This window comes from Ornithodoros turicata, chromosome 1 (assembly GCF_037126465.1).
Source record: "Ornithodoros turicata isolate Travis chromosome 1, ASM3712646v1, whole genome shotgun sequence".
Classification (NCBI taxonomy): Eukaryota; Metazoa; Arthropoda; class Arachnida; order Ixodida; family Argasidae; genus Ornithodoros; species Ornithodoros turicata.
The window spans coordinates 132910706-132937386 of record NC_088201.1 but is presented as its reverse complement, the minus strand read 5'-3'; the positions used below and the strand labels follow the sequence as shown (position 1 = coordinate 132937386).

The window sequence follows — 26681 nt, the reverse complement described above, 5'->3', positions numbered from 1 at the left end:
CGGTAAGACAAGTTTGATTACTTTTTTGTGACTGAAGGAAGTAATGCAGGTTTATCACGTTAAGTGTATTACGTACAACATTTACGAGTCACTCAGTACGTTAGCGGCGTTTCATTGTGCAGTGCATTGCCGTAAATTGTACGTTTCTGATATGCCGGTAATCAAATTATGTGTGGTTATGCTAGCTGCCCCTCATGCGCGTCGCAGCCGTTCATTCACTGTGATCTACGAACATTCGTGACGAATGCCTTGGTGTTCAAATACGAAATCAAGATCGATTACCTATCATAGCAGTGATTTTCGTGCAGAGTTACGGATCATCAATATATTTTTTGTTTTGTTTTAGTTCTACCGCAGCCATCGGCAACAACGACGCACATAGCTCAGCATTGGCTTTTGAACTGCCCTTCGATGTCGAAGCACCTAAAGCTCCACAAGAACAGTGAAGCCCGTTACAAGACGTAAAAAGATATGTACTCTAGCTTTTTCGAGGCAGTTCCCGAGGACAAATAAAGTTGATTTGTCATACACCATCGCTTTTTGATTGTTTGCTTTGGGACAGCATGATCGTTGCAAGACAGCAAGCGCCGAAGACAAACCACAAACGGACGAGGCTGGGGGGATAGGGGGGACGAGAGGAGAGACGAAAAACCCGAGGAGAGAAGAGGAAGGAGGTTGGGAAAGGAGGTCGGTCTGCGCATGCGCACTGGGCCCGAGCTTTTTTCCCGCGCTGGCCAGCAGAGACGTTGTGAGTGGCTCCTGGGGATCACGTGGTTTGGGCGCCCGCCATTTTCCCTGGACCATTGCGTAAACGGCAGCTTCCGGCGGATGGTGGCTACGCCTACGCTCGTCCCGATAGAAAACTGTCGGAGGGACCGCTCCTTGTGTTTCCTTCCTCCATGCAGTTGGTGCAGGTACGTATTCGTTTTTCTGCCTCCCGAATGTGCCTCTCCAAATATTGTACGCTGCAACGTCATGCTAGCCTTTTATGTCAGGTCTCGTATACCTGTTTCAACCGCAGGTTGTGCTAGCATGACAAATAATGTCTGTAAACGTGCACGCTGCGTAATTTCTTACGGGGATGGAACGTCAATACTCAAATTTTCAGTGCGTGTTACCGATATAGCTTGGTCTGTGCAAGAAGTTTAGGTATGGTATGCTACTCTGTCATATTGAAAAATGCATGAACGGTGATCTGGGTTGATATGTGACCTCCATTGAGCTCGGCGTTCTTCACTAAGCAGACACACAAACACAGGAAAATGGGAGGCCTTAAAGGTGATAGGTGTTGTCATAGTTGTAGCATAAATTTTGAGTAAACGTAGGACGCTTGGCGCCTAAATATTAAAGGAGAATTTGCACGTGTAACCCCAGGGAACACATGGTAGTCCACTAGACGTCCAGACCTGTTCTAACTCTAGACGTAGACGTCTTGTAGCTGCCTTGTATATACCACGTATTAGAAATCATCAAGATTTTGTCTTATTAGGTTTTTAAGAGGTGTGAACACATTCAGACATCAAATAAAGTCACTAAATTATAAGAGCTGGTTCTTAGCTTAGCCTCCAGGCTTACAAAACTGAAGTTCAATTGTTACAAAACATATGCAGGAAACTGAATTACTTGATGGCAGAGTTAACATAATTGTGTTGTTCAAGTTGTCCGTGAACCGGCCTTGGTGGCTGAGTCTGTAGTGTGTTCGCCTTCTGATCCCGAGATCGCCGGTTCGAACCCGGCCAAAAACACCAGCAACTTAGTGCCAGGATACAAGTTGCTTAGACATGCCATCTTCCACAAAGGGCATTAAATACGGTGTGTTGTGTGGTGAGCTTTCATTGCACATTTAAGGACACTCAGGTGGGCAATCCACAGACCAACTGCTGTGGCGTCGCTCATGATCTCAGTTGTCTCGCAATGTAAACCCCAATTATTATTAAGTCTTCCATGCTGGTATCTGTCCACAAGAGTCGTCACAAGAAATCTAAAAGATGTAGCCAAATGCAGAAAGAGAACTGGAATTAGGAGGGTCATCCAAAAATAAGTTCTCCCGATATTTGTTATTCAAAGGAAACACCACTAGGACAAACTGAATGGTGTAGTAGTTGGGTGGTGACATCCCGGCACTGCAAACGTTGGTTAATGGAGTGCCGTTCACCTATGTGTCAGGCATTCAAGTATGGATGTAATATTTCCGAGTACGTCTGACTATCCTAGTAAGTAAGAGCTATCCTACTTTTCGTTAAAGAAAAAAGAGTGCTTTAGAGAATATCCACTAACAGTTACAAAACACTTTACAGGCATTGAAATGGTGTGTCCTCTATACAGGGTCGTGAAAATCTGCACAATGAACAGTACAGTGGGAGATCAGCTATAGCACCACGAAACAACGTTTCTTTTCTCAAATTCCGAGAATTGTTAACGGAGACTGGCGGGTCACTGGTACTGCACTCTGATACTCATGGGAACAAATTTCCTTCAGCTTGGTCAACGAAAGTTATGCAAGATGGGGGCCACATTTGCTCGGTAACGTTCGTAAAGAGCAACGAATGAACGCAGCTTGCATTTTCCTTCAATGGTATCAAGACGGTCAAGACGAATTTCTTGGAACAATTATTATTAATGAAACGTGGTTGCATTATGCAAGTGCTGAGACAAAATACCATAGGAAGTCATGGTGGGTGCCCGGTGAAAGCATTCTGAAGGAGGTCAAACTCGCGTTTTCGTCTGGAAAGGCTATGCCGACAGTGTTTTAGGACTATCGTTGTGTGCAACTTGTAGATTACCTCACACGCACAATCACAGTAAATGCAGATGTACTGCGAGATCCTGGGTAAGCTTCAAACTACAATGCAACAAAAACGCACAGGACTTGGAAGGGAAGGGTGTAGCGTACCACGTCAACACTGTCTGCACTCGTCTTCGAAGACTTGGGATTTATTACAGAAATTCATCTGGAAATTTGCCAAAGAGAGAAAAAGTACACAAGTGAGCTGGTGCAACGCAGAAGTAGGAAGCATCACCTTGAGCATGAGGAGAATGAAGTATACAGGAGACTCACAAATGCGAGTTTCCTTTTCGTGAGCTTCCTGTATACTTCGTTCTCCTCGTGCTCAAGGTGATGATTCCTACCTCAATGAAAATTTGCCCAATCTGCTGTTCCATCTTCCTCTCAAAGCGCCCCTCGGCAGTCACCAATTCGCGAGTGATCACGAAACACAAATCGATGAGGTGAAATGCAAAGTGAATGGCTCACTTTGTAAACAGGACATAGCATGGCATAGACAATGTATTGAATACTTGGTATCACAGTATCAAATATTTGTTCAGCTAAATAAAGTGACTACATTAGAGAGTAACGTTGCGCTCTAATCTGAACATAAATGTTTTCAATGTTATGCTATAGATTTATTATTTTGTTCACAGCAGAGGAACTTTTGTTGGATGATCCTCATACATGAAGGAAATTCCTTATTCTTCTACTTTCCATCACACGTGTGTGAAGCAGCAAGTACAATCTGTTTGCAAATGATCATACTGAGGTAATAAAACTGGACTCTGCAACAACCTTCAGAAACTATGCATGAATGGACCACATTAACTCTGTCCAATTATATTATGACCAAATGGATAGCATGTAGTCTTTCATGCTATGTGAGTTGTATGCCCATATATTGTAACAAAAGATCAGTCAGATGAAGGCAGTCTGACTGAGGTACGTAGATAATTTAAATAATGTCCATACATATGATGATCCGAGTGTTTTTGGCTCACTGACATGCATATACATTGACAGCATCCACAACTAGAATACATTACCAGAATATAAGTGCTGTGAAGTAATATTTTATTTTACTGAATATATATCTTTTTCTTAACGAAAGCCCGCATTTGTTCGAGGCAATGTTTCTTGAACTAGCGTTCCTGATGGCATTACCGTTGCTGGTGAATGTAAATTTTGTACGTTAGTAACTCCCCTGCAGAATACTACGCTACACCAACTTGAAGAAATCAGCAACTAAATTATTGAATCACTGAAACGTCAATAAAAAATCGACGACTCCGACGAATCGTGCAGCGCAGCACTATAAACCATAGCTCCACAAACACAGAAGCACTTTGCACGTACTGTGGGCAGCAGATAGCAGATGTTTGTTTACTGCACATAACATTTTCCCACAAGCTACACAGCTGCAGCAGTAAAATGGAATCTGACGTGACTCAGGGATTTCAGGACCCTTAAAATAATCTTGAAACTGCCCATGGTATCTCTTTGAAACCGCTGAACCGGCAATGCGCTACATACTAGGCACACCTGTAGCTCAGTAGCAAAGGCACTGATAAAATGTTTGAAAAAAAAAAGCGATTTTCAAACACACATCACAAAATACGACACCCGTCGCTGCAACAACGATGGCATAATGATGATGATGTTGGTGTCACTTCCGCTGGATTGGCATATGTGTTATTTAACATTTAACCTCCACCACCCAATTATAATGAACGGCCACGGAAATTAAAGATATTGCAAAAAATAAGTACTCAATAAGCACGAGCTAAAGCAATGGCAATGACGTCTGCCCGTCTACCCAATCACCATCCATCATCCATCCATCCAACCAGTTCGAACCACACTCTAAATCTTTTCACACCTTTAAAGGTGTAATAGCGTGCATGGCGCACGCCTTTTTAGGTGTAATTTTGGTAACATCATAATGGAGCACGGTTTCGCACAAATTTTCTTTACTCGAGTGTTGTTTGTCCTCCAAGAATTTAGTCTTGCAACAGCTCAACATTGTTCAACAGTATTGTAGACACTTGCGCGTGCTCGATTCTCGATAGCGATGCATATATGCATTAGCTCCTACCTACGACATCCAAGACATAATGAAAGCAAGATTTGCAACTGACACTTGATCTTTAGTAATACTTTCCGAATTTTGTAAAATATCATACTGGAGATGCAATCTTACGCAACCAGATTGAATGTGCATAGCGCACACCTTTAAAGGTGTGAAAAAGTTTACAGTGCAGTTCAGTTTCAACGGTTGAAGCTTCAAACTTTCCGGACGCGCAACGGGTAGCAGTTGGGGTCTTCGCGGCTGTATTTCACTGGTTGTTATACGAAAATCTTTCGAAGTTCTAATCTCCCACGCGTTTTGTCTTGCAATTTTTGAGCATAGCGAGAACGCACGCCGTACTGTCCAGTGATAAAAGCTGTTGAGCGCAGCCGAGGCAGAGCTCCCAGAGTACTGTGGTGGACAACGTTTCTTTGTTCTCTGGCTATCAAGTTTAAGGGGTGAGTTCACTCTTCATTACAGTATGTGCCTGTTTCTGTGCACCAAATCGCATGTAGTAGAGATGCGTGGCATAATATCGGAATATCGTTTCCTTTATTTCGGCTTCGTATCACCGATTGAAGCATATTGGAAGTGTGGGTTGACCTGACTGCACTGGGATGACTCTGGTTTACACTTCGCAAAATAAACTTCGAGAATAAACTCCTCGAAATAAATCACGAAAAAATCCACGCTGTAAAGATAAAGCCGTAAAAATCAACTTTTACGATACAAAAGCTTCAGATTCAAACTTTCAAAATAAATCGTCTCTGATTGGTCGACAGGCACGACAGCCTCAGAGCAGCGAAGGCTTTTGGCACCAGCTCCCGTGGCTCAGTGGTTAGCGTTCTGGCCATGTCACGTCGAGACTGGGAGGTACCCGGGTTCGAATACCGGTGCCGGCTGTGCTGTCTGGGGTTTTTCCTGGGTTTTCCTCAGACGCTTTCAGACATATGTCGGCACAGTTCCCCTAAAAGTCGGCCCAGGACGCACATTTCCCCAGGGCGTCAGTCGTGACGTTGCCCACATACGTGAAGCCGACAACGGCAAGCCCTTTCACCACCAACACCAAGGCTTTTGGCTCCCGCGTCTCAAAATAGTTCCCCGCAGGGTGAGGCTTTTTGCGGTGGGCTGGGAACGAGAGTACCGAGTCTGGACGAATTGTTTGCTGTATTCTCCGCCGGCTATCAGGATTCTGTTGACACTGCAGTTATTAATGATTTGTTCTGCTGCTCGCCTGTCAAATTTGAGTATGTCGAACTCTGAATTCGTGTCGTGTCACCAAATGAGTTCCCGGTGTTGGTTCCAGCTATGGTGGACACCTGCTATATTATGAACATTATCGCGAACATCGCCATTCTCCTGCAGAGCTGCGTTGGTTGTGAAGTCGTAGACTTGAAAAGTGACGATCGACGAAAAAGCCTGATTCCGATACCGTGTGGATGTGTTGTGTTTGTCCGTCTGTATGTGTTTGTGTGTGTTCCAGCCTCAGAACCGTAGAATCGGGAAATCGGAACCTGCCTGTGGTGTTCCTTGTGAGCCTACGTTCTGATAAACGCAGGGAACAGGTACTGGACAGACTCTCGAAATGCATTTCTGCAAATAAGCTGCATATGAATGTGAAGAAATTGTTTGTTTGTTTGCAAGAAAAAACTATTTTCTCTCGGATGAATAACTTGAGTCAGCAGAGGTGCCCTACTTTTTTGTAACCAGCATACGGTAATCTCAAAGTGTAACGAAATAAGATTATAATTTCAGAAACATCCACATTTATTCGCGCACCTTCCTAGACAACGATTTGCCATGCAAAAGCTGCAAAAGATGTATCTAGACATAATACTTCAAGCACTTCGTTTTCACTGGTCTTTGAATACTCTGGAACCTAAGAATGCCATTTTCTTAAATACCGTAAAATTTTCTCACAGAAATTTTTGCATCTTTTTTATTCACGTGAATATACAGTGCAAATTCTGGTTATCAAATGTCGGAACATGAAGAAAACCAAGCGCAATAAGTAACTGAAATCAGAAGTGCGAGAAATGAATGGCACCCTCTGTTGTATTTGTTTGCCTGCCTTTCTCTGCTATGATCTTCACATTCAGAAATCCCGAAGTACGTTTATTAGCAGGTCACTCTTTATGCCAAGCACCCACGCCAAGAAGAGCTGTATTGTATGGTACCCTTGCACCTATTTTTACAGCTTATAAATATTGTGCTGAAATATGAAATCACTGTAAAACTTGCATCCTTCACGACATTACATTAAATGTGCTGCTTGCAATTCTGCAGCGTTGTTTCTTCCTCACGTCCAAGTGAAAAGGCAAAAGGAACGCTCCGAGACTTACTCTCACACAACCATTATTTCGGGGCCATGTCCTCACGCTAAATGGTCACGAGCGTGCTTTTGAAAACTATAGCGGCACATAGGGAAACCGACGTTGCATTTGTACCGACATTCTATTTCCAATAATTAAACGAGACCTAATTAGTACATCCACTTCGGATGTAGAACATGTCGTCATCCCTTATCACTGCAAAAATATGATTTCTCGAAGAATAAAAAAATCAGTCCATGGACACGCTATGTGCACCGCACCTACTAGAAGTTAACCAGTGGTTGCTGAAAATATACTGGTATTTGTGTTTTATGTGATGTATGGCCCACATTTTCTTTTTGACCAGCTATGCCAGTGTGAGAGCTCCTATGCCAGACTAGCTAATTCCTCCTCTTTGTCCTCCATGCGGTCACATACATGTTACACTACAAGGAAGCTAGCTGGTACCACAGTACCAAACAGGTGAATTAACATGAACACAATCACATAAATAGCTGAGTGAATAAGAACCACCATTATTGACTTAGTTTGCTTGGTCAATGGCAACTGAAGGTGGCATATTTCTTTCCTCAGATTTTTTTTATTGGTTTGTTCCAGCTAAAAACAGAAGCCATACACTGACCAGCAGGGCATAATAAAACCCTCCATAAGCGTCACTTTGCCTCTTTGGCTTTGGCAAGCGTGGCTTTGCCTCCACAAGCATGACTTTGACATAATTGCTTAGTGCCGTGATAAAAGGTACTATGACTGTGTTTGCAGTACCATTTAAAACGTTGGCACCTATAGGGCTAGACTGCAGCCCCCTATATTGCGTGCACATATTCTGATGCCTGCAGAGCTGTAAGCTGTTTTTCCGGGTGAAAGAAAGCTTGAAGACTGCATACGTTGTGGCTCACTGCCAAAGAGATACGGTTGGAGAAGAAATTACTGGACATAAAGCACAGTGAGGCATGCTCCACCCAGGCCACAATGAGGTACAATTACCGTATTTTCACGCGTATTAGCCGCGGCTTATGCGCGATTTTTTTTTCTCACGGGCGCCCTGCAGCTTATCCACCGGTGCGGCTTATCTGATGACTATTTTTTCCTGGTATTTTCCCCATACGCCGATTTTAACAGCACTGCCCTGCCGATGCACGAACAGTGCGTAACAGGAACGGGTCCATATTCGAGTAGATTGATCTTCCTGGTGCATTCCCCCAAGCAGCTTTAAGGAAAGTGGTGACAGTGATTCACGTCTTCTGGAAGATCACGGACCCATCAGTCCACGAAAAACACCCGACAAGGGCACAATCCGATCTTGGTAGAACTCCAGAACTGACCTCCTCTGTTGTACACTGTGCCGATCCCGGAGTATGGACCACAGGGTTTATGGCCTTCTCTATGGTCTCCTTTGTCGCACAAATCAGTCGTCTCGTATTGCCCGCGGCTTATCTGCGGGTGCGGCTTATCTGCCAGAAAATTTTCAAAACGTCCCAAAAAACGCGTCCTGCGGCTTATCTGCGGTGCGGCTTATACGCGTGAAATTACGGTAATTTGAGACACCTTCTGTTAATGCAGCAAAAACACCTATTTCTACTGAAAGAAAGGCTGTGCGCTTTTTTTCTGTTGTGGTTGAAGGGCACACGAGATCATAATAAATTGTTTCCAAAAGCTGTTACGTCGCATTCTGACATGATCTGAGCCAATATGGTGAGCTGATATTATAAGATCTACAGAAAACACATGCCAGCAGATTCTGAACATGCTATAGGAGAGGGTATGCCCTTGAAATGATGAGAATTGTTCACTTTCCAGATGACTTCAGGTATGTGAAAACAATCATAAATGTTGACAAAGCTGTTGTGAAGCAGCGACTGCAACTAATCTGTAGAACTGGGCAGAACAGTTGAATGCAAAATTTGTTCAAAGTGTGCTATAGCGTCATCCAGATGGGATATGAATGAGCTGACGAAACATTTTTCTTGCGTAAGAACATAGGTTCTCAAAATGGAAAAGCAGAGTCGATTTTCGCAGGAGAAAGCCACAAAGGCATCTTTTATTTTTTTGTTTCCTAGATGGCCTCAACTGACGAACAAGCTGCAGCACATTATGGTGACAATTTTTTTTATTTTTTAAAAGAAAAATAAACCTGTAGATTTTCAATATGTTGCAGGAGAGGACTAGTTATACAAATAAGGGAAGATTTCTTTTAGACGACTTATATGTGAATATACTATGTGAAATAAAAGTAATTTTTTGCAAGTGCTTGATATTCTCAAACACTTGGTTAAACAATGAATATAGATCAGCTTGATATTTTTATGTGAAGCTAATCACAAGCAATCAGTTACAAGCATAAAGAATCTGGGGCTCCTTCAAGAATGCCAATTTGTCAGAAATTTATTGTAAACTTGACCCCAAATGTGCTCCGTTCTTGAGTTCTCACCACGTCACCAGATTTATTCTCGTTCTACATACCCTTTGGGATGGGAGACCCGTGCTTCCCCTGTAACACAAGGCAAGGAAAGCGCACAAATGATGTATATGTAGATGCCAGAAGGAAGCTCGTAAGGGACAACTTCATATTTCGGCACAGTTTAATGTGCCCTCATTGTTCAAGAAAACAAAATGATGATTTACATTCGATATACGCATCGTCTAAAAAATGCGCAAAATTTTTTTTCAGTGATATTTAAGAGAGTCAAGCTACATCTCTGGCTGGTTTTGGCTGGAATAGCCCAGGTTGACAGTTACACAGGCCGATGTATGTCAGCATTGAAAATATAAAGGAAAAAAGGCAATTTAAAATGCCTCACTCAATTTACTACATTTCATAGCTTACACCTTGACAGGTGTATTTTTATCCTAAAATGGTTTCATTGCCAAAATCAACGAGAATGACCGTCATCACATTAACAAGTTTCAACTAACTGTATACCAAGTAATAACAAACATGTGCTTACTTTTTCTGCAATGAAGATGTGAATTACATCGTTGAGTTGCAGGCTTCAGTGAAAAATCACTGCTTGTGATGTCACTGCTGGGTGAGTAGTGGCACTGCTAGTGACGCAACATGTGATTCCAGTGTCTTTCACCCCACCCCATGTTATTTCATGAGCAATTAGCATCAGAATCAATGAGCTTGCATGATGCACTTATAAAGGGTAAATTCATGTGTGCCGATAAACATACTGCAGTGCTAATTTACAATGTAGTTTGTGGCTGTGGAGCACACTCATATTCAGTATGCATTGTGAACTAGAGGAGCATTTTCTGCCATAAACATTAGATGAGCGAAGACCCAAAAAACTGTAAGCACTGTTTACGTGCATTTGACAACCTGCGTTTTTATTACTGAGAGGCTCTCTTCATAGCTAGAGGGAAAGGGTGCTGGCAATGTGGCACATGTTCATAAGATCTAGAACCAGAGACACAGAAAAAAGAATCATGTCATTGTGTCCGTGTTTCTGTCTCCTGTTCTGCATTTGTTAATCTTTTTGTGTAGTTGCTGGATTTTAGCCCAACAGCAGGGGTTAGCAATTAGAGAACATCCAGAACATGCAAGGCATACATTTCCTCATTCTCCGCATTCCTCATTCAAGTAACGTTGAAGAAGTAACCATGCGAAGAAACAATACAACAGTGAAGCTGGCTTCAGTACACTAGAACATGTCACATGTAACAATATACAGTATGCCTCAGTGTTTCCCAAACCATATGTCAGGACCCCCATCGAGGCCGCGATAGCCCAAATGGGGCCCATGAGAAAGCAGATGAAGTGAGCGCAATATGCCACAAAACCAAGGAAACTATCTCTCTACGACTGCATTATATTGAAGTTGTTTTACAAAAATGCAAGTTCAATTCAACGCACAATCAGTCGGGAAACAAGCTAACTCGCAGCAATGCTTTCAGTCAAGTGTGTCGCAGTATTCCTCACTGTATCATGACGAGACCCTGGAGTAAGTAAGCAGGAAAATAAAGAAACGACGACAGTACAAACTTATATGAAAACAAGTATTAAAGCATGAAACAGGGAGTTTGTTCACATAAGTACAGATAATTAACAAATATCATAAGGGGGAGGAGAAAAATTTCATAGCAACTGACATACAAACGTGGTGGTCTTGTGGGTGGAGTGAACGGGAGAGGGTGTTACAAAATAGTGTATGCTCGATAATAGTTGTGAGAGGTGATGGGAGGTTGTTCCATTCGATGGCAGTTGAACGAAAGAATGATCTGGATAATGCATTGGTATTACAATGAAAGCATGTGACCTTATTAGTGTGGTCGATGCGAGGAAAAATGACACTCGGGCAGGTGACGGGCAATTGGTGCGATGGCAAGATGAAAAAGAACCTATGGAAGAGGGCTAACTTGGCAAGACGGCGACGATGTTCGAATGAGTCGAGATTAAGATTTGATTTTAACGCGGTTACAAGGGATCGAATTAGTAGTCGTTGGAAATGAAACGGGTAGCCCGATTCTGGATGGCTTCTATGGCGTCGCAGAGATACTTTTGGGGAGAGTCCCAAATAGGTGATGCATATTCCAGCTTGCTTCGTACAAGAGCCGTGAAGGTTAGGAGCTTAAGATGGAGGCCGCCAACCTGAGGGTGCGTGTAACAAAGCCTAGGGAGCGAGAAGCGTTAGTTATTATGTGGTTGATGTGCTCATTCCAAGTTAGGAGGAGGAGGAGGAGGAGGAGTGTCGTTGGGAGGAACCCGAGAGGTCTGCCTGCCTGATTAGGCGGCATGTTTCTCGGGAAGAGAAAGGTGGTGGAGAGGAGGAGAGGAAAGGGTGAAGTGGAAGACCGAGCGGAATCCGCTCGGGGGGAGGATAGCTGCGTCCATGGGCCGACTTCAGGGGAACTGTGCCTGCATACGCCTATTACACATCTGAGGGAAACCCAGGAAAAACCCCAGACGGCACAGCTGGCCCGCGGATTCGAACCGCGGACCTCCCAGTCTCCAAGCGCACGCGTTACCGCTGCGCCACCGGAGCTGGTATTCCAAGTTAGGTTGGAGGAAAGGTGGATTCCAAGATATGTGTAAGAATGTGCTCGGGTTAATGTGATATCACTTAGAGTGTAGGGGAAGGGAGGAAGACAGGAGACCCGTCTTCGAGAAAACGACAAAATGCGACACTTTGCTATGTTCAGAGGCATTTGCCACTCATTGCACCAACGCCGGCTTAGTGAAAGGTCGCTTTGTAAGGTTAGTTGGTCAGAAGGAGAGAGGATTTGCCTGTACACTACAGAGTCGTCAGCAAAGAGGCGAATCGTGGAAGATATGCCTGAAGGAAGGTCATTTATATAGATAAGGAAAAGGAGAGGGCCGAGGACTGAACCCTGAGGGACACCAGAAAGCACAGGTACACTTGGGGATAGGTGGTTGTTGCAAGTAACAAATAACGTACGATTAGTCAGAAATTGAGCTATCCAACGGACGACATACGGGTCGAGGCTAAGCAGAGAGAGTTTGTATAGAAGCTTAGAGTGCGGCACCATATTGAAGGCCTTGCGAAAGTCTAAGAAAGCGGCGTCAGTCTGATGATTATTGTCCGCGTGGAGAAAGATGTCGTGAACAAAACTGGCTACTTGAGTTTCACACGAAAAGAGCTTTCGAAACCCGTGCTGCAAGTGATAGAAGAAGCATTTTTCTTCAAGGTACTTAACTACGTTGGAGTAGGTGTTCGAGAATTTTACATACTATAGAAGTGAGTGAAATGGGGCGGTAGTTATTAACGATGTGGCAGCTGCCTGATTTGTGAATAGGGACAATCTTCGCAGTCTTCCAGTCCTGCGGTAAAGCAGAATCTTGGAGTGACTGAGTAAATATGCAACATAGAATCTTGCTGGAAATAGATCTCGTGTTGTATAGAACCTTCTGGTTAATAGAGTCCGGACCAGCACTTGACGACAGCTTAAGTGACTCAATGATTTCAGTGCTGATATGAATGGGGACCACAGGTGAGGAGGCGATTACTAATAATGGAGTTTGGGTGTACCCGTTATCGGTGTTGAAAACGGATGAAAACAAGGAAGCGAAAGCGTTGGCGCAGTCGTTGTCAGCGGGTGTCAGACTGATAAGGTGGGATTTTGGCGGAGATAAAATTTTCCAAAATTGTTTTGGTTTATTCGTCAAGAGAGACGGGAGGTCGATGGTAAAGAACTTATGTTTCACTTTCTTGATCGAGCGCCTGTATTCCCATTCACAGTAGTGAAATTTAGCCCATGATACGTCGTCGCCAAGACGGTTTGCCTTCCTGAATAAACGCTTTTTCTTGGTTAGCAAAATTTTAAGACTTTTCGTGAACCAAGGATTGTGATCATAAGATTTCACTCTTATCTTTGGTACGTGGTACTCGGTAAGGTAGTTTATGTTGTCGCGAAAGAGGGACCAGTTATCCTCAATGGAGTGAGGCGAGGTGCCATGAAAGGAATTTTCATACAGAGCCAAGACCCTCGTTGATGGCTTGGAAGTTAGCTCGAGCGTAGTCGTATATGGTTTTATCGTTGAATTTACGAACATTTGGACGACTTGTGGTCACCGAGACCATCAGTGACATGCAAAGAAGTGATGTGCTCAGGATGGGAGGTTAAAACCAAGTCAGGGGTTGACTGTGTGGCATGAGTTATTCGGGTAGGATGTGGAACGACCTGCGATAGATTAAATGTAAGGCATAAAGCCACAAACACTGTCTCTTGTGAACTCCGGGAAAGATATTGCAGTGGAGCAAGTACCAATTTATTGACCATATATGTATCAGCGTATATTGAAGGTATACATTACTGTATATGTATCAGGGCACATATCAAGCTTCATGTGCGCACACAGACGGTGATCTCAGTTGTCTCGCGACGTAACAGACGGAGAAAGACACCGGGGCCCGCTTGCACGAAACAATCCTAAGTGTAACACTTGGCAAGTGTTGCACTAACGCGTTAGTGCACTAAGTTTAGGGTTGCAGTTAAGTGGCTTGCACGAACACTTCGACGACCGCCCTAAGTTAAGTGTTCTAAAGTAGATCGTGGCTACGAGCAGTAGCAGTTTTCGGAGGCTCTCATTGGTAGAAAGAGAACTTCCGGAGTTCATCCCAGGAAGTCGTGCGTCACGGCATAATTGGATTGTGGGAAGTCGTCTGCTTCTGCCGTCGCACGTAAACAGTTTGTAGAACCAAAATAAGGTATTGTAATATCATTGTAGCTTCAAGAACGCGTTAGGTCACTTGTTGCGTACTTTCGTTAAATAAAATAAAGCCTGTGGCCATAAGTATGTCTTGAATTGCTCGATGATTGGGAAATTATCGCCACCGGCAGTGCCTGTGAGAGGCACTTCGCGCGGCGATCATTTTGAGAGATGTTGCTAACGAAAAGCACAAAACCTACGGCACCCACAGCATAAAAAAATGAGACGTTGTTGGTATTGCGAGGAAAATGCGTACTGTACTGTGAGGTACAGTTGGTGCCGACGACGAATCTTCGCTACACGGTTCATAATGGCTGACATGTTAGTCCTAAGCTTTAGTGCGGTAGTTTAGGGTGCTCCTAGGACCCTTGGCCAGCGTCCTAAATTGCGCGGAGCGAGCGCCACCACTTTAGTGTTGTAGAAGTTTCGTGCAAGCCACTTAAGCCTCCGGCACTACACTAAGTGGGGAACTCGTTAAGTATTACACTAAGTTTGTTTCGTGCAAGCGGGCCCGGCTGTCACACACACAGCCATCACGAAGGCTATGCCCATCTTTGTTGATGCACCCATGAATCCACAGGAAGACTGCCGAAGCTCTCCCACTCGTATTAAGTACCTGTAGCTTGAACTACAAACAGCTTGGTGCACACTCCACAAAACGAGAACAGCTGATTGCTGATTTCATGGGCGCGGCCATGCGAGCCGAGAAGGACAGTTCAACAGAGGAGGTAAGTTCGAACGTGGCGCTAGTCGTCGGTGCAACAATTTCCAGAGTGAACCGACCTCGATCAGCTCAGATAACGCTTCTTCATTCTTTTTCTTTTTAGTAGTATTGATTATTATTTTTGATTCATTTCCAATTCTAATTCCAATTCCAGCTCAACCGCTCAGCGCGCTGACACTATAGTGCAACGTAGAGTCAATAAATCTCTCGCTTCCCTAAGGAGAAGAGTACTTGAAGTATATTCCTGTTTTGTGATTCCTTTTTCCCTCTCTACGTTCCACAAACATACGGTTTCCGAGCCAAGACAATATAGTTGCGAGCGCAGTTGACATACAGAAGTATCCCGTACCGTGAAGACCACCACCCCAAACGTGGTTGCCACGGTTTCGGTTTTGGTCCATTTGCATGTCAAAATTCAGGGATGGATATTTTAATACACGTACGTGTTTCAAAATTTTTAAACGTCGTGTGGATTTTAACTAGGACAGTCTCTCATATCGGTATCTGGTTTTTGTTCAAGACGTCCTTATTAGAGTTAATTAATGAATTTAATTGATTAGTCATCCTTATATTAGTCATTATAGTCTTTCTTGGAAAAGATACGCGCCGGTAGAACTCAACTGTGAAAATGACGTGCTCTCGTCACTTTTTGATAAAAATTTGTCCAAGCTGAAACACGCACACACACAAAATAAACGGGGTGCCACAAAGGCATATTTCGTGGTCGTAGCCATTTTTCATAGATATTTTTTTAAATAAAACAACTAGGACTACGTGTACATTAGTTTCGCACTTACGCGTATGCGAGTGGAGGAAAACCTTATCGCAAGGTATCTTGGCATTCTAATTTCCATAATTCATAGAACGTGAAGAAAAAACAATGTACAAGTTTCCGGCGATGCAGAATCAGAAATCAAAATCAAATCAAATCAAAATCAAAATCAAATCAAAAACCGTCTTTGTTATTTTTGATTCCATAATTCACTAAGATGTATTTTTTTTATGAACCTGTTTTTCTTTCTTTCGAGAAACAGAAAGAGCAGAATTGCTGGCAATCGGTTTAGATATGAGATGAATCCTTCATCTGTATGCTTCAAATTACTACCCACAGAGGTGACATTTGTTTTTAGTGCACCGTTTCAGGTTTTCCATTATGGAGATACCTCGCTCGCACTAACTCGGAAGTCGGCAAGGGGGAGCGAGCCCTAACCTAACCTAACCCAACCTAACCTAACCTAACCTAACCTAACCTGAAGGAGAGCACTGCGGGATATGGAGTTAGAGATTGCGAAGTACGGCATATACAAAGAGGTCCTCGGTGGGAAAATTCGGGGGGGGGGGGGCAGAGCCAGCACCGTGAAAACTCGAGGAGCGGTGGACTGTTCCCCCTGCCCCCACATTCCGATTTATACCGAAACTAAACAGGAGCAGCTTTCCAAGCTAAGGCTCCAGAACGAACGGACAACAGTAAAAAACGATAAAGAAAAAAAAAAAAACAAGAAAGAAAAGAGAGGAAGGAAGCACAAAAAAGGTATATTCTTTTGAACCGCAACGGGACAAAAAACATTGCAAACACGTTTTTCTTGCGCCGGCCATCGACATTTAGCAGCCTTTCTGAACCCTGATGTGGATTACAGGCCCAAATAATGACAAATGAGCAAGCAAGCATCCTCGCAGCTCACTTTATGGGTTTTACATCGTTTGAAGTTTTGAAGTGCAAATTGGTGCGCCTACCACTAGCGCCACATTCGCGTTCAAATTGCTCCTCTGTTGAACTGTCGCTGTCGGCGCGCATGGCCACGCCCATGAAATCGGCAATCAGCTGTTCTCGTTTGGAGTGTACACCAAACTGTTCACAGTTCAAGGTACAGATACTTAATCCGAGTGGGAAAGCCTCGGCGGTCTTCCTGTGGATTCGTGGGTGCATCAACGAAGATGGGCATAGTTTTCGGGATGGCTGTGTGTTCGACAGCTGATATCTGTGCGCTGAACTGAACTTCTATTTTTTTAAAACAACTTCAATATATTGCAGTTGTAGCGAGATAGTTTCCTTGGTTTTGTCGCATATTGCGTTCACTTCATCTGCTTTTTCTTTTCGCCAAGTGGTATAACCCCGCTTTGACTATTGCGGCCTCCCTAAGGTTTATGTGTCAGTTTTGGAAACACTGATATTGTTACATGTGACACATTGTAGTGTACTGCAGCCAGCTTCACTGTTTGACTGATAATTTGCACGGTTACTTCTTTAATATTATTTGAATTACTTTCATGTGATACTGTACCATCAAATAGGATAGGAATCCATTATGATTTATAATTATTTTTCCTTTGCAATGTTCCCACACTGATCTTGGTGACAAGTTGTCTCTCATTAAATTCCTTTCGAGTTGTATTTGACACTGCTTACGGCATAATGTGAGAATGAGAAAATGTATGCTTCACATGTTCTCAGCATCCTCTACAGCTACTGCTCTTGGGCTTAAAATCCAGAAACTACACACGAAAAAACAAAACAAGAACAAATGTAGAACAGACGACACAGCAAAAAGGACACGACAAAATGATTGGGACTGTGTTATGCTATAATTTTTTTTTGTGTGTATCTCTCTGGTTCTGCATTTTTGTTAACATGTGCCATGTTGCCGGCAGCCTTGCCCTCTTCTAAAAAAAAAAGAAACAGCCTCCGACATAAAAATGCAGACAAAAAAGCAGAGGGCTTGTAGGGTATCGCCTGTAGGGGTAGGGTATCGCCTGTTGCGATGAAACTCCCCACTCTCCAAGGCCGAAAATAAAGTTGTTGTTCAGACAAAAAAGTAGAGAACTCCAATTTAACATAATAAGAAAGAACAAAGATGGGGACACAGGAAGCTTCTAGAGTCTTGGCACATACGCGGTGACCCCTCGGTTTGTAACAAAAACCGTGGCCCCTCCCCGAACAATACTCCCATCTCCTTAAATAGCGACCGGTTGTGCAATCTCTCATTCAGTTTGGCACTGATGATGTCCGTCGCATGACGGACGAAAGTCTGAGTAAACTTTGTTATTTTGTTATGTTAAATCGGAGTTCTCTCCTTTTTTGTCTAGATATGTCGTATCCCGGCTTTTGGAGTATTTTTGCATAAAGATGCAGGTTGTGAGAGGCACATAAACACTGCTTACATTGCTAACCTGTCTATGTTCACAAGACATGTGAAAGGATTGCCAAATTACAATTCAATAATACAAAAATGATTCTGAAATACATAATTCCAATAGAAGGGAGAGTAAACATTGGAATAACAGATAAAGGTAAAGCACTGAAGCGTTGGCATTCTTCTGATGTGTATGATATACTGCTCTATTTAACCCATGGCATGTGTTGTCAGACATTAACTTCTTGCATTCAACATCAAGATGCTATACCTATTCCATCTAAGCGACTCGTCTTTACACGGACACGTGGCACACCATTTTGGCACAAAGATTTGATATCTCTGCTTGTTGGACATATCAAGCAAATACTGTGCCAAAATTGTGTTACCTACATGACATACTGCATCTGCTGAGTTATGCTACAAGAGAAATACTCGTGAAGCAATTAAAGGAAATGCATACGAGTACATATGCTTTGCAAAGTTGTTCCAAAGTTCCAAGTAGTTGTTACAAAGTATGTTCGTGTTGAATTGGCAAAGCATTAGTCATCTCATAAAAGAAACTAGTGAGAAACGTGAAGCCGCAAGCACTGTTGCATGGCCATGTTCACAATGGGCAATGACGCTTTTCACTTTGCGTACCGCGGACTGACTATGCTCAATGAGTGGTTTGCAGTGTCTATGATTGATGTAGGCCATGGCAACTACCGATGAACTTTGCAGAGTGTGCAATGATATCTTTTGTGAACAAGACAAACCTCAATATATTCCCACGTAATTTTGATCCTACAATTAATTGAGTTGAGGGTTTCAGGTATTTAGGTGCACACCTCTCTTGGGATATTTAGTGGAAATCACACAGTAGTTACACATCCTCTAAGCCCCTTAAAAAAATTGTCTTCTTGAAGTGGACACGAAAACTACCTTTCGCAGACAGTACGCTGCTGGCATACAAAACCCTTGTACAAAGTGCCTTAGAAACGGTACAAATGACATCATACTGTTCATCATAAAAACAAATGACATCGCACTGTTCAACAGAGCCACCAATTTGGTACAGCTGAGCTACGCTCAAAGCTAGGGGGGACAAGTTCGCGTCTAAAAGGCACGTTCTTGAGGGGATTACGGTGGTCTCTGAGAGAGCACGTGACTTTCGGTCCTACTTTTCTTTCAAGTGGAGGCAGCGAACAAGTGCCCATTCGTGGATCCCAGCCCTCCCCTTCCGATTTGTTTCGGTATCAGTCTGTCTACCAATGTCATGATGACATTTATATTATGTTGAGTTTCTTACGTGCTGTCCGGGACATGAATGTAGGTAGGTATGCCAATATTTTTTATTATTATTAACCTTTTTTGTAGTTTGAATCCCTCGAAAAACCATTGCACAGCACCAGAACACAAAGGCTACATAATGACCCAGTTTCACAAACCTTTTCAGCATCTGAACTAAGATGAAGAGTCATTAAACTATCTGCTTTACTAAATGAGTTATTACTGAAATATTCCCCTCATCACCGATGAAAAAAAAAAGTGTCTGTTAAGTTCAAGAATTGGCAACCCTTGATATTGGTTCAGTTAACCAGAGTTGGTGAAACCGGGCCTATGGAAGTCACCGAAACATTCATCACATCACAAACCAAAGTTTGTAAAAAGAATTGAGTGCTAGCATGAAGTTTTGGCAATTGTGAGTAGCATTTGAACTGCTACCTATGTAGCTGCAGCATAGTTACAATTCAGAAAAAGTAGTACAAAATTTGAGGGTACTCTACTCTATCTTCCTCTGCATGGTACTAAAAGCTGTGATGATTCCAAGTGCTCATCCTCTTGGCTCAGATTCTGCAGCAGGTGTATCAGCCATTTGTGTTCCTATTTGTGGTACTGTGGCAAACTAGCCACTCCACCCACATACCAGCATTCCTAGGTTACACATAACATGTAGTTGAAGTGTATACGGAGAGGGGAGACAAGTCCTGTAGATCACATAAACAAAATACAGAAACCAACACTGAAGATTATTGTTTAAGTTTAATTTGTACAAGCTTTCGCGTGGAGGTCCACTCTTCCTCAGGTAGGACCTGAGGAAGTGTGGTCCTCCACGCGAAAGCTTCTACAAATTTAACTTAAACAAAAATCTTCAGTGTCGGTTTCTGTATTTTGTTTATATAACATGTAGTTATAAGAGTGGTTTAAACCAGCTCGCAGAAGTTGCAGATGTCGTTCATCAACTTTATTTTGAGATGGACAGGGAGTTTCATTGCCTGGGGCGATACTCTACCCCATAGCTGCTTGTCGTGTGAGGAAGGAAATAATGTCCCATGGAGCCCAAAACTGCCAAAAGAGCTTTGAGAGCAGGCCTTCGTGGGCTCAATTTAGCCATAAGCCAAGCAATTTTAATTTGATCTGAAAATGGCAGTCTGGAAAGCTTGGTAGCAGAGACGGGGAGTTTTCATTTTCCCGGGGGGGGGGGAGGGGGATATTAAGAAAAAAAAATAAAGGAAAGGTGAGCCAGACGGATGTCTGCTTGTTATTAAAAAAAATGAAAGGGGAGGACAAAAAGGCAAAGAAAAGCAGAACACAAAAGAAAACAAAAAGAAGGAAAGAAAAGGAAAAGAAAAATGAAGAACACAAAACTAAAGCTGAAGAATCACACACTCTGGCGGGATCCTATGATGTATGCAGAACTGGTATATAAATAAGAGGAAGGAAGAACAGAAAAAAAAAAAAAAACAGAGAGAACGTAAACAGTGAACATGTGCACAACTGAAGGCATTACGCCTTTGAAAACTGAGTGCAAAAGGAACAAAATGCATTGAATCCTCGGTGTTTGACACGAAATGCGCGCAATATAATGAATATGGTCAATGAAATGGAGCAGCGGAAGTTGAACCCGCTCCCAACGGATATGCGTTCCGCAGATCCTACCGTTACACCTTACTGGCAGCTGCTGGTACCTTTTCGACTGCTTCATTTCATTGATCTGATTGCTTTGGGCGGAATTCAGGTTATGTGTTGTGTCATCCTCTGTGTTTCTTCGCCACACCTTCTACTGTGATAATGAGTATGGTGGGCGGATATATATTTTACAAATTGCAAGATGCATTTTTGGGGTTGGTGCCTCTTTGCTCTTTTGACCCGGGCGCGCCTTGAGCCCCAAAGGTTTGTGTGAGTCTCTTAGCGGGACTTCCCGGCGACCCCCCCCTAGTTCATGTTCCGGTGGGGGGGGGGCATGGGCCCCCGCGCCCCCCGCAGTTGGCGCCTCTGCTTGGTAATGTGGGCAATGACACAGAATATACTCTGGGTCTTCTACAGCACTGCAGTGACAGTATCTGAGAGAGTCAACTTGCCTCAGATGGTAATGACACTGAGCTGTAAATGCCCCATTGAGTCACAGTCCATGAGTCACAGTCCATGAGTCACAGTGCACCATCTTGGCGAGAAGTGTTTTGTGGCATCCAAAAACCAAGCTCTGGGTCAACATTGCTCAGTATAGACGGGAGGAAGACTATTTATACAATCCATTGATATGTTGGTGAACGAGATGTGCTGTCTACATGACCAGTAACAGTCCTTTGCTATCTTTCGTTGTGATTTAATTAAACACCTCCCTCATGTGACGGTGTTCCCAGCACAGTTTTACCTTGCTGAACCACTTTTCGCGGCTCTTATCAAGCATAACATTAGCGGTTCTTCGTAGGCTGAGGCCGCGGAACGCAAGAGACGTTTACATGATGTTTACGTGATTACCGTCATGACATATGGTCGACACAGCAGTTTTGCGGTACGTTTTATATGTTGCTCATCCTGGACATTTTTCGCTACCCGATTTCCTGTCCAAAACAGCTACGACTGCATCGATGTCACTTCACCCATTAATTCTTTCATGAGTTGCACGCGCGTGTTAGCACACCAAGTCGTTACACGTCTGACAAATAAATACCTGACGAAATCGGCAGAAGAAACATATGCTTTATTAGAGCTTGCAGTGATTATCCTTTTTATGCAGCACATCCCGCAACACCATACGGCTCCGTCGACACTCCATTTTCTCAAATAGCCTCGTCCCGTGCCTCGTCCTCAATGGTAGCCGAACGGCCGAACCGCTGAAGCGTTGTTTTCCTAGTATTCACACGCGTGGTTATTTACGCCTGTAACTTAATTAAATTAATGAATAATTGAGAGATACATGCTGAATACGACACATAATTGCATAAAGACTCGTTATTGTGGAGTGTGACCCTCTTAAACACTGATTTTCTCACGTAAAACCATGCTTAACACTGGACTGTATAGACCCATTCTGATTTATTTTGACAGCTTGGATTTCAAAGGATTGGAATTTGAAGGGTGGATTTCTTAGCGTGGATTTCAAAAGTTTTATTATTAAGAGTGGGTAACAGGGTACACCCGTGGGTTGACCTGACTGCACTTGCATTCAAAGTAGTGATTAACGTTGCATGTTCGGCAGTACAACGTTTCATTAAGTTCCTTGGTTCGTCTTGGTGCTAAAACAAATACGGTATCACTAATTAACCATCGAGATTCACGAGTTTTCGATGACTGGTGAAGTCTTGAGTAAACGAAAGTCGACAGTTACGGTTTGCAGGGCAGGCATGCCGGAACATAAATGGTTAGTTCATTGTCATGCCAGCCCGACTTCGGTTGTTGCATTTGAAACTACACACTGAAAGTTTTGCGAAAGTACTTTTGTTTGCATATCATGGTTTCATAGCAACTGGATTTTTCTTTTTATAGGTGCTTGGACTATCTTGCATCGGTGGATATGAAAATAGTGGTAACCTACCCTACGAAACAGCTATTTGCACATAAGCTTAACAGTTCCCTGTGAGGTGAGGGGAAGCAATTGTCTCTGACGTGTGACTGTGTTATCCTCCAATGTTCCTGATGTTCGATGTGCCCCTAATCTTACTCTGGAGGGAGCCTCTTTAAATTTTTTGTCAACAAAGTATTGCAAATACAGTTGGTGGAAGACTCTAACTGCTTTCCATTTACATGGTTGTCTTGTGGTTAACGAAATCGAACTTTTTTTCAGATGCTGTGAAAGTCAGCAGGGAAGTGCGACGTAGAAGAAACGACTGCCAGAAGCTTGCTAAGGAACCGCACAACATGTGTGGGCAGCAGACAAAATATTCATCAAACGGTACAAAACTAGTATTTTTGTGCTTGGTCGTTTTGAAACATCCTTGGTATTGTATGGAGAACAGCGTGACTATGTCATTCTGTCTTACTTCATCCAAACAGCTATCTGGCAGTAGTGCAAGATTTGAGTTCCTAAAAGGTTTATTCACTGAAGTCACCTCAGCGCCATACTATAGGTCCCTCAATGTTTAATCCTTGCATTTGTTCGCTGCATTATGCTTTTTAGGTGACTATTAACACCAAAAATATGGAAATTGCTCAGATATTCTACAAATCACAGAGCAACAAACCAGATATACGGTGAGTATAATATGGGTAACAGCTTGACTGAAATCTACAATAAGGCCGAGATCTACCAAGGCCGGTGGCAGCAAATCTGCCTGCTGTGGCGGTCTCCTGCGGATGACGTCATGTGAATAAACTTGTATACTACTTGTACGTACTTATAATATTTGACGTGGTGATACAGCTCTTGCTTTGTATTGTCTTTTATAATATACACAGTGTTTATTTTTATCCTGTACAGAATTTTTGCACCAAAGTTATGAGAGCAGCACAGATGTTGTTTTAGTGTAATGCAGTGATGGAAGTGCTGCGCCAATCATGGAGTGCTTAGCAGTCGCCTGATCGACCAGGTAAGGTCGTGTGTCATGAGAAAACTCCTGTCACATTGATGTACTTTCACAACGACAGCTGTTACATCCTCATTTCCCTGAGATCCTGGCAGCGTCCGCTAGAGCCCTGCGCAGATAAGATTTTTAGCATCCGCGCACACATTATCCGATCCGCGCCGTTGCATACACAACCGTTTAGATCCGCAAGTTTCGAAGGACGCGTAAACACAGCCGGAAGAATGTTGGTATAATTTCGGATGCCTACATGCTCTCATGGAAGGACTCACAGCGACAAGCAAAGGGAAACCTTTCAACAAACGCGATATGGAGAGACTTCTGGAACGCTTCCTTACCAGTGCTCGTGTGGACGCCAAAATGCCTTCTCTCCTGTCTTGGCCGTGCATGGTCAAAGGTGAACCCGGGCATGCGCTCGCTGTCGGTGCACAATACAAGTAAATTGCTAGTAGAAAAATTACAGCATGCGGTATATCCGCATCCGACCTCGAGCCATCCGATCCGCACACCGCAGAAAGTGATAAATTCTCATCCGAATCCGCAAGTATCTTACGGATATCTGCTTCCATCCGCGGATGGTGCAGGGCTCTAGCGTCCACATCAGGTAGTGACGCACAAACAGATTTTCAGCTGTTGCTGCAATTTGTGTTGTGTAGCTGTAACAGTTCTGTGATTTTTGTACGTGCAGCTTCTTTTCTTTGTGTCTCTCAGATCAGTATACAGCTTTTGCTCTTATGTGGCCAGACAAGCGTCCCGTGAAAGAGTGTGCATAGCCATTAAACAAACTAGTTAGAACTAGCAGGCTACATAATGCTTTCTGACATGTTTTGTTCTATTTTCTAGCCACAGTGAGTCATTGGAGGCAGTGCTGCAGCACCAACAATCACTCATTGGAACAAAGGAATGAGGTGGCCATCAACACCCTGCTGCCAGTTCAACACTCCTCAGTCAAAACACAAGACACCTGCTTGGCGGCAAAGTCAATCCAGTTTTAGACAAGAGTTTTGTACCGTAGACTTCGTGTGTGGTTTACTACGAATAAATGTTTATGCTGTGATCCGTGTTGCTATCAATTATATCACATTTCTGCATGAATGCATGCCAGGACGGTAGCAGGACTAGTCATGGTCTAAAGTAGGTCTAAAGGTGGCTAAAGTAAGGTACAGGAAATGTATAACCCTAGACCTGTCGCCTGAATGGAGGGATAAAATTGGTCTAGCTGTAGACTTCATGTCTAATACATGGTTAAGTGTCTGACCCTGTTCCAGACATCCAGGTCAAAAGAATGTGTAAATCACGGCTAGGTACATAGACATCGGATGTCTAGGGCTAGATGGCTAGGTGGCGTAACGTTAGACGTGTTATTTGACGTCTAGTGGACGGATACTAGACATTTGGTCTAATTGCCTAGACATTCTATAGACATTCCTTATCTCTTTTTTTAGACGTCATTTAGACGTTTAATAGCCCACCATGTGTTCCCTGGGGAACATGACTGATTGAACTCGTTTATTGATCTTGTCGTGACCTCTGCCTCACTGGTTCATGAAGAGCACTTGTTTTGTCAGCTTGCTCATGACGTAGGCCTTCTGGGATATCTCTATTATCTTGCGGGACAGTTCGTGCAGCTTCAACAGCAGGATGATCTTGAGCTTGAATGAGCTTCCACAGCATGATCACTTTCACCAGGGAGATGATATGTTCGGGCTCAGAGCTGGAGTGGTCCAATAGATGTTCTTGATCTATGTAGTGGACTTTATGGTAGAGTTATGCTACATTGTTTATGACAATGTGATTAACCAAAACAGAGTTCTCATTCATTTTGACTTGAAGGAATTTCACCGCACGTATATGCATGTAGAGACTGTGTTTTCAAATCTGTTGCTTGCGTTCTCTCATTTTCGCAATTTTTTAAATCCTAATTTCACAAGCTGTGGACACTGCAGTCATCTGCTCTGGAACGACATGAATGTGGCACCGTGCCTCGCAAACAGGTGAAAGCGCTTCATCACCTTCAGTAGAAGGTATCGCTAGAGTGTGGAGCCAAGCATTAATAGTAAAGCTTTGTACCACAGTACAACTAAACAGTTTTCAGTATTTGCTTATTCATTGTAATACCACCGTCCCTCAATACTCTTTCTGGTCTGGAATCTCCGCTCGAACCCAGTAAACCACAAACATCTTTTCGATGTACCAAAAAAGTCCAAATATCTAAGTCCAAAAGTAATGTCCATTCGATATCCATCATACGTACACTGAGTACGTTAGAACAGGTGGAGGTCCATAGAACGTGCAGTATACTAAAGTTGTAGATATCTAATGTACATCCATTCTTAAGTGCTATCAACGTCTAATATATGTGACAAAATTTGGAGTCTTCAACCTGAAGACATAACTGTAATTCTTGGTCATGGGCACTTATGTAAACGGATTCGTAGTTTCATAGATTCTTCTGGCCCTTTACATATCTATCTCGATTTCTTTTGCGTGATGTATCTGTACAATATCATCCATATTACTTCCCAGTGGTTTCGGTTTCGTACACTTGCTATTTTGTCTCCTTCCACGGCAGATAACCGTCGGCTGAAGTATATAGAGCCACACGGGAATAAAAACGCGGATGCTTCAAACCAGATGGTAAAGCCACAGACCTAAAGCTGGGCATATTGAATATCTTTACGTCTCGTAGTGTATTCAT

The 26681-nt window shown here is 43.2% G+C and overlaps 1 long non-coding RNA gene across 1 annotated transcript; it reads left to right on the top strand.

The window, feature by feature from the left end:
* Nucleotides 1–865: 865 nt before the first annotated feature.
* LOC135369165 (uncharacterized) lies at nt 866–24986 on the top strand. The gene is made up of 4 exons (XR_010414944.1): nt 866–914; nt 22950–23044; nt 23248–23989; nt 24827–24986. It is a non-coding gene; the product is annotated as an uncharacterized LOC135369165 (long non-coding RNA).
* The last annotated feature ends 1695 nt before the right edge of the window (nt 24987–26681 follow it).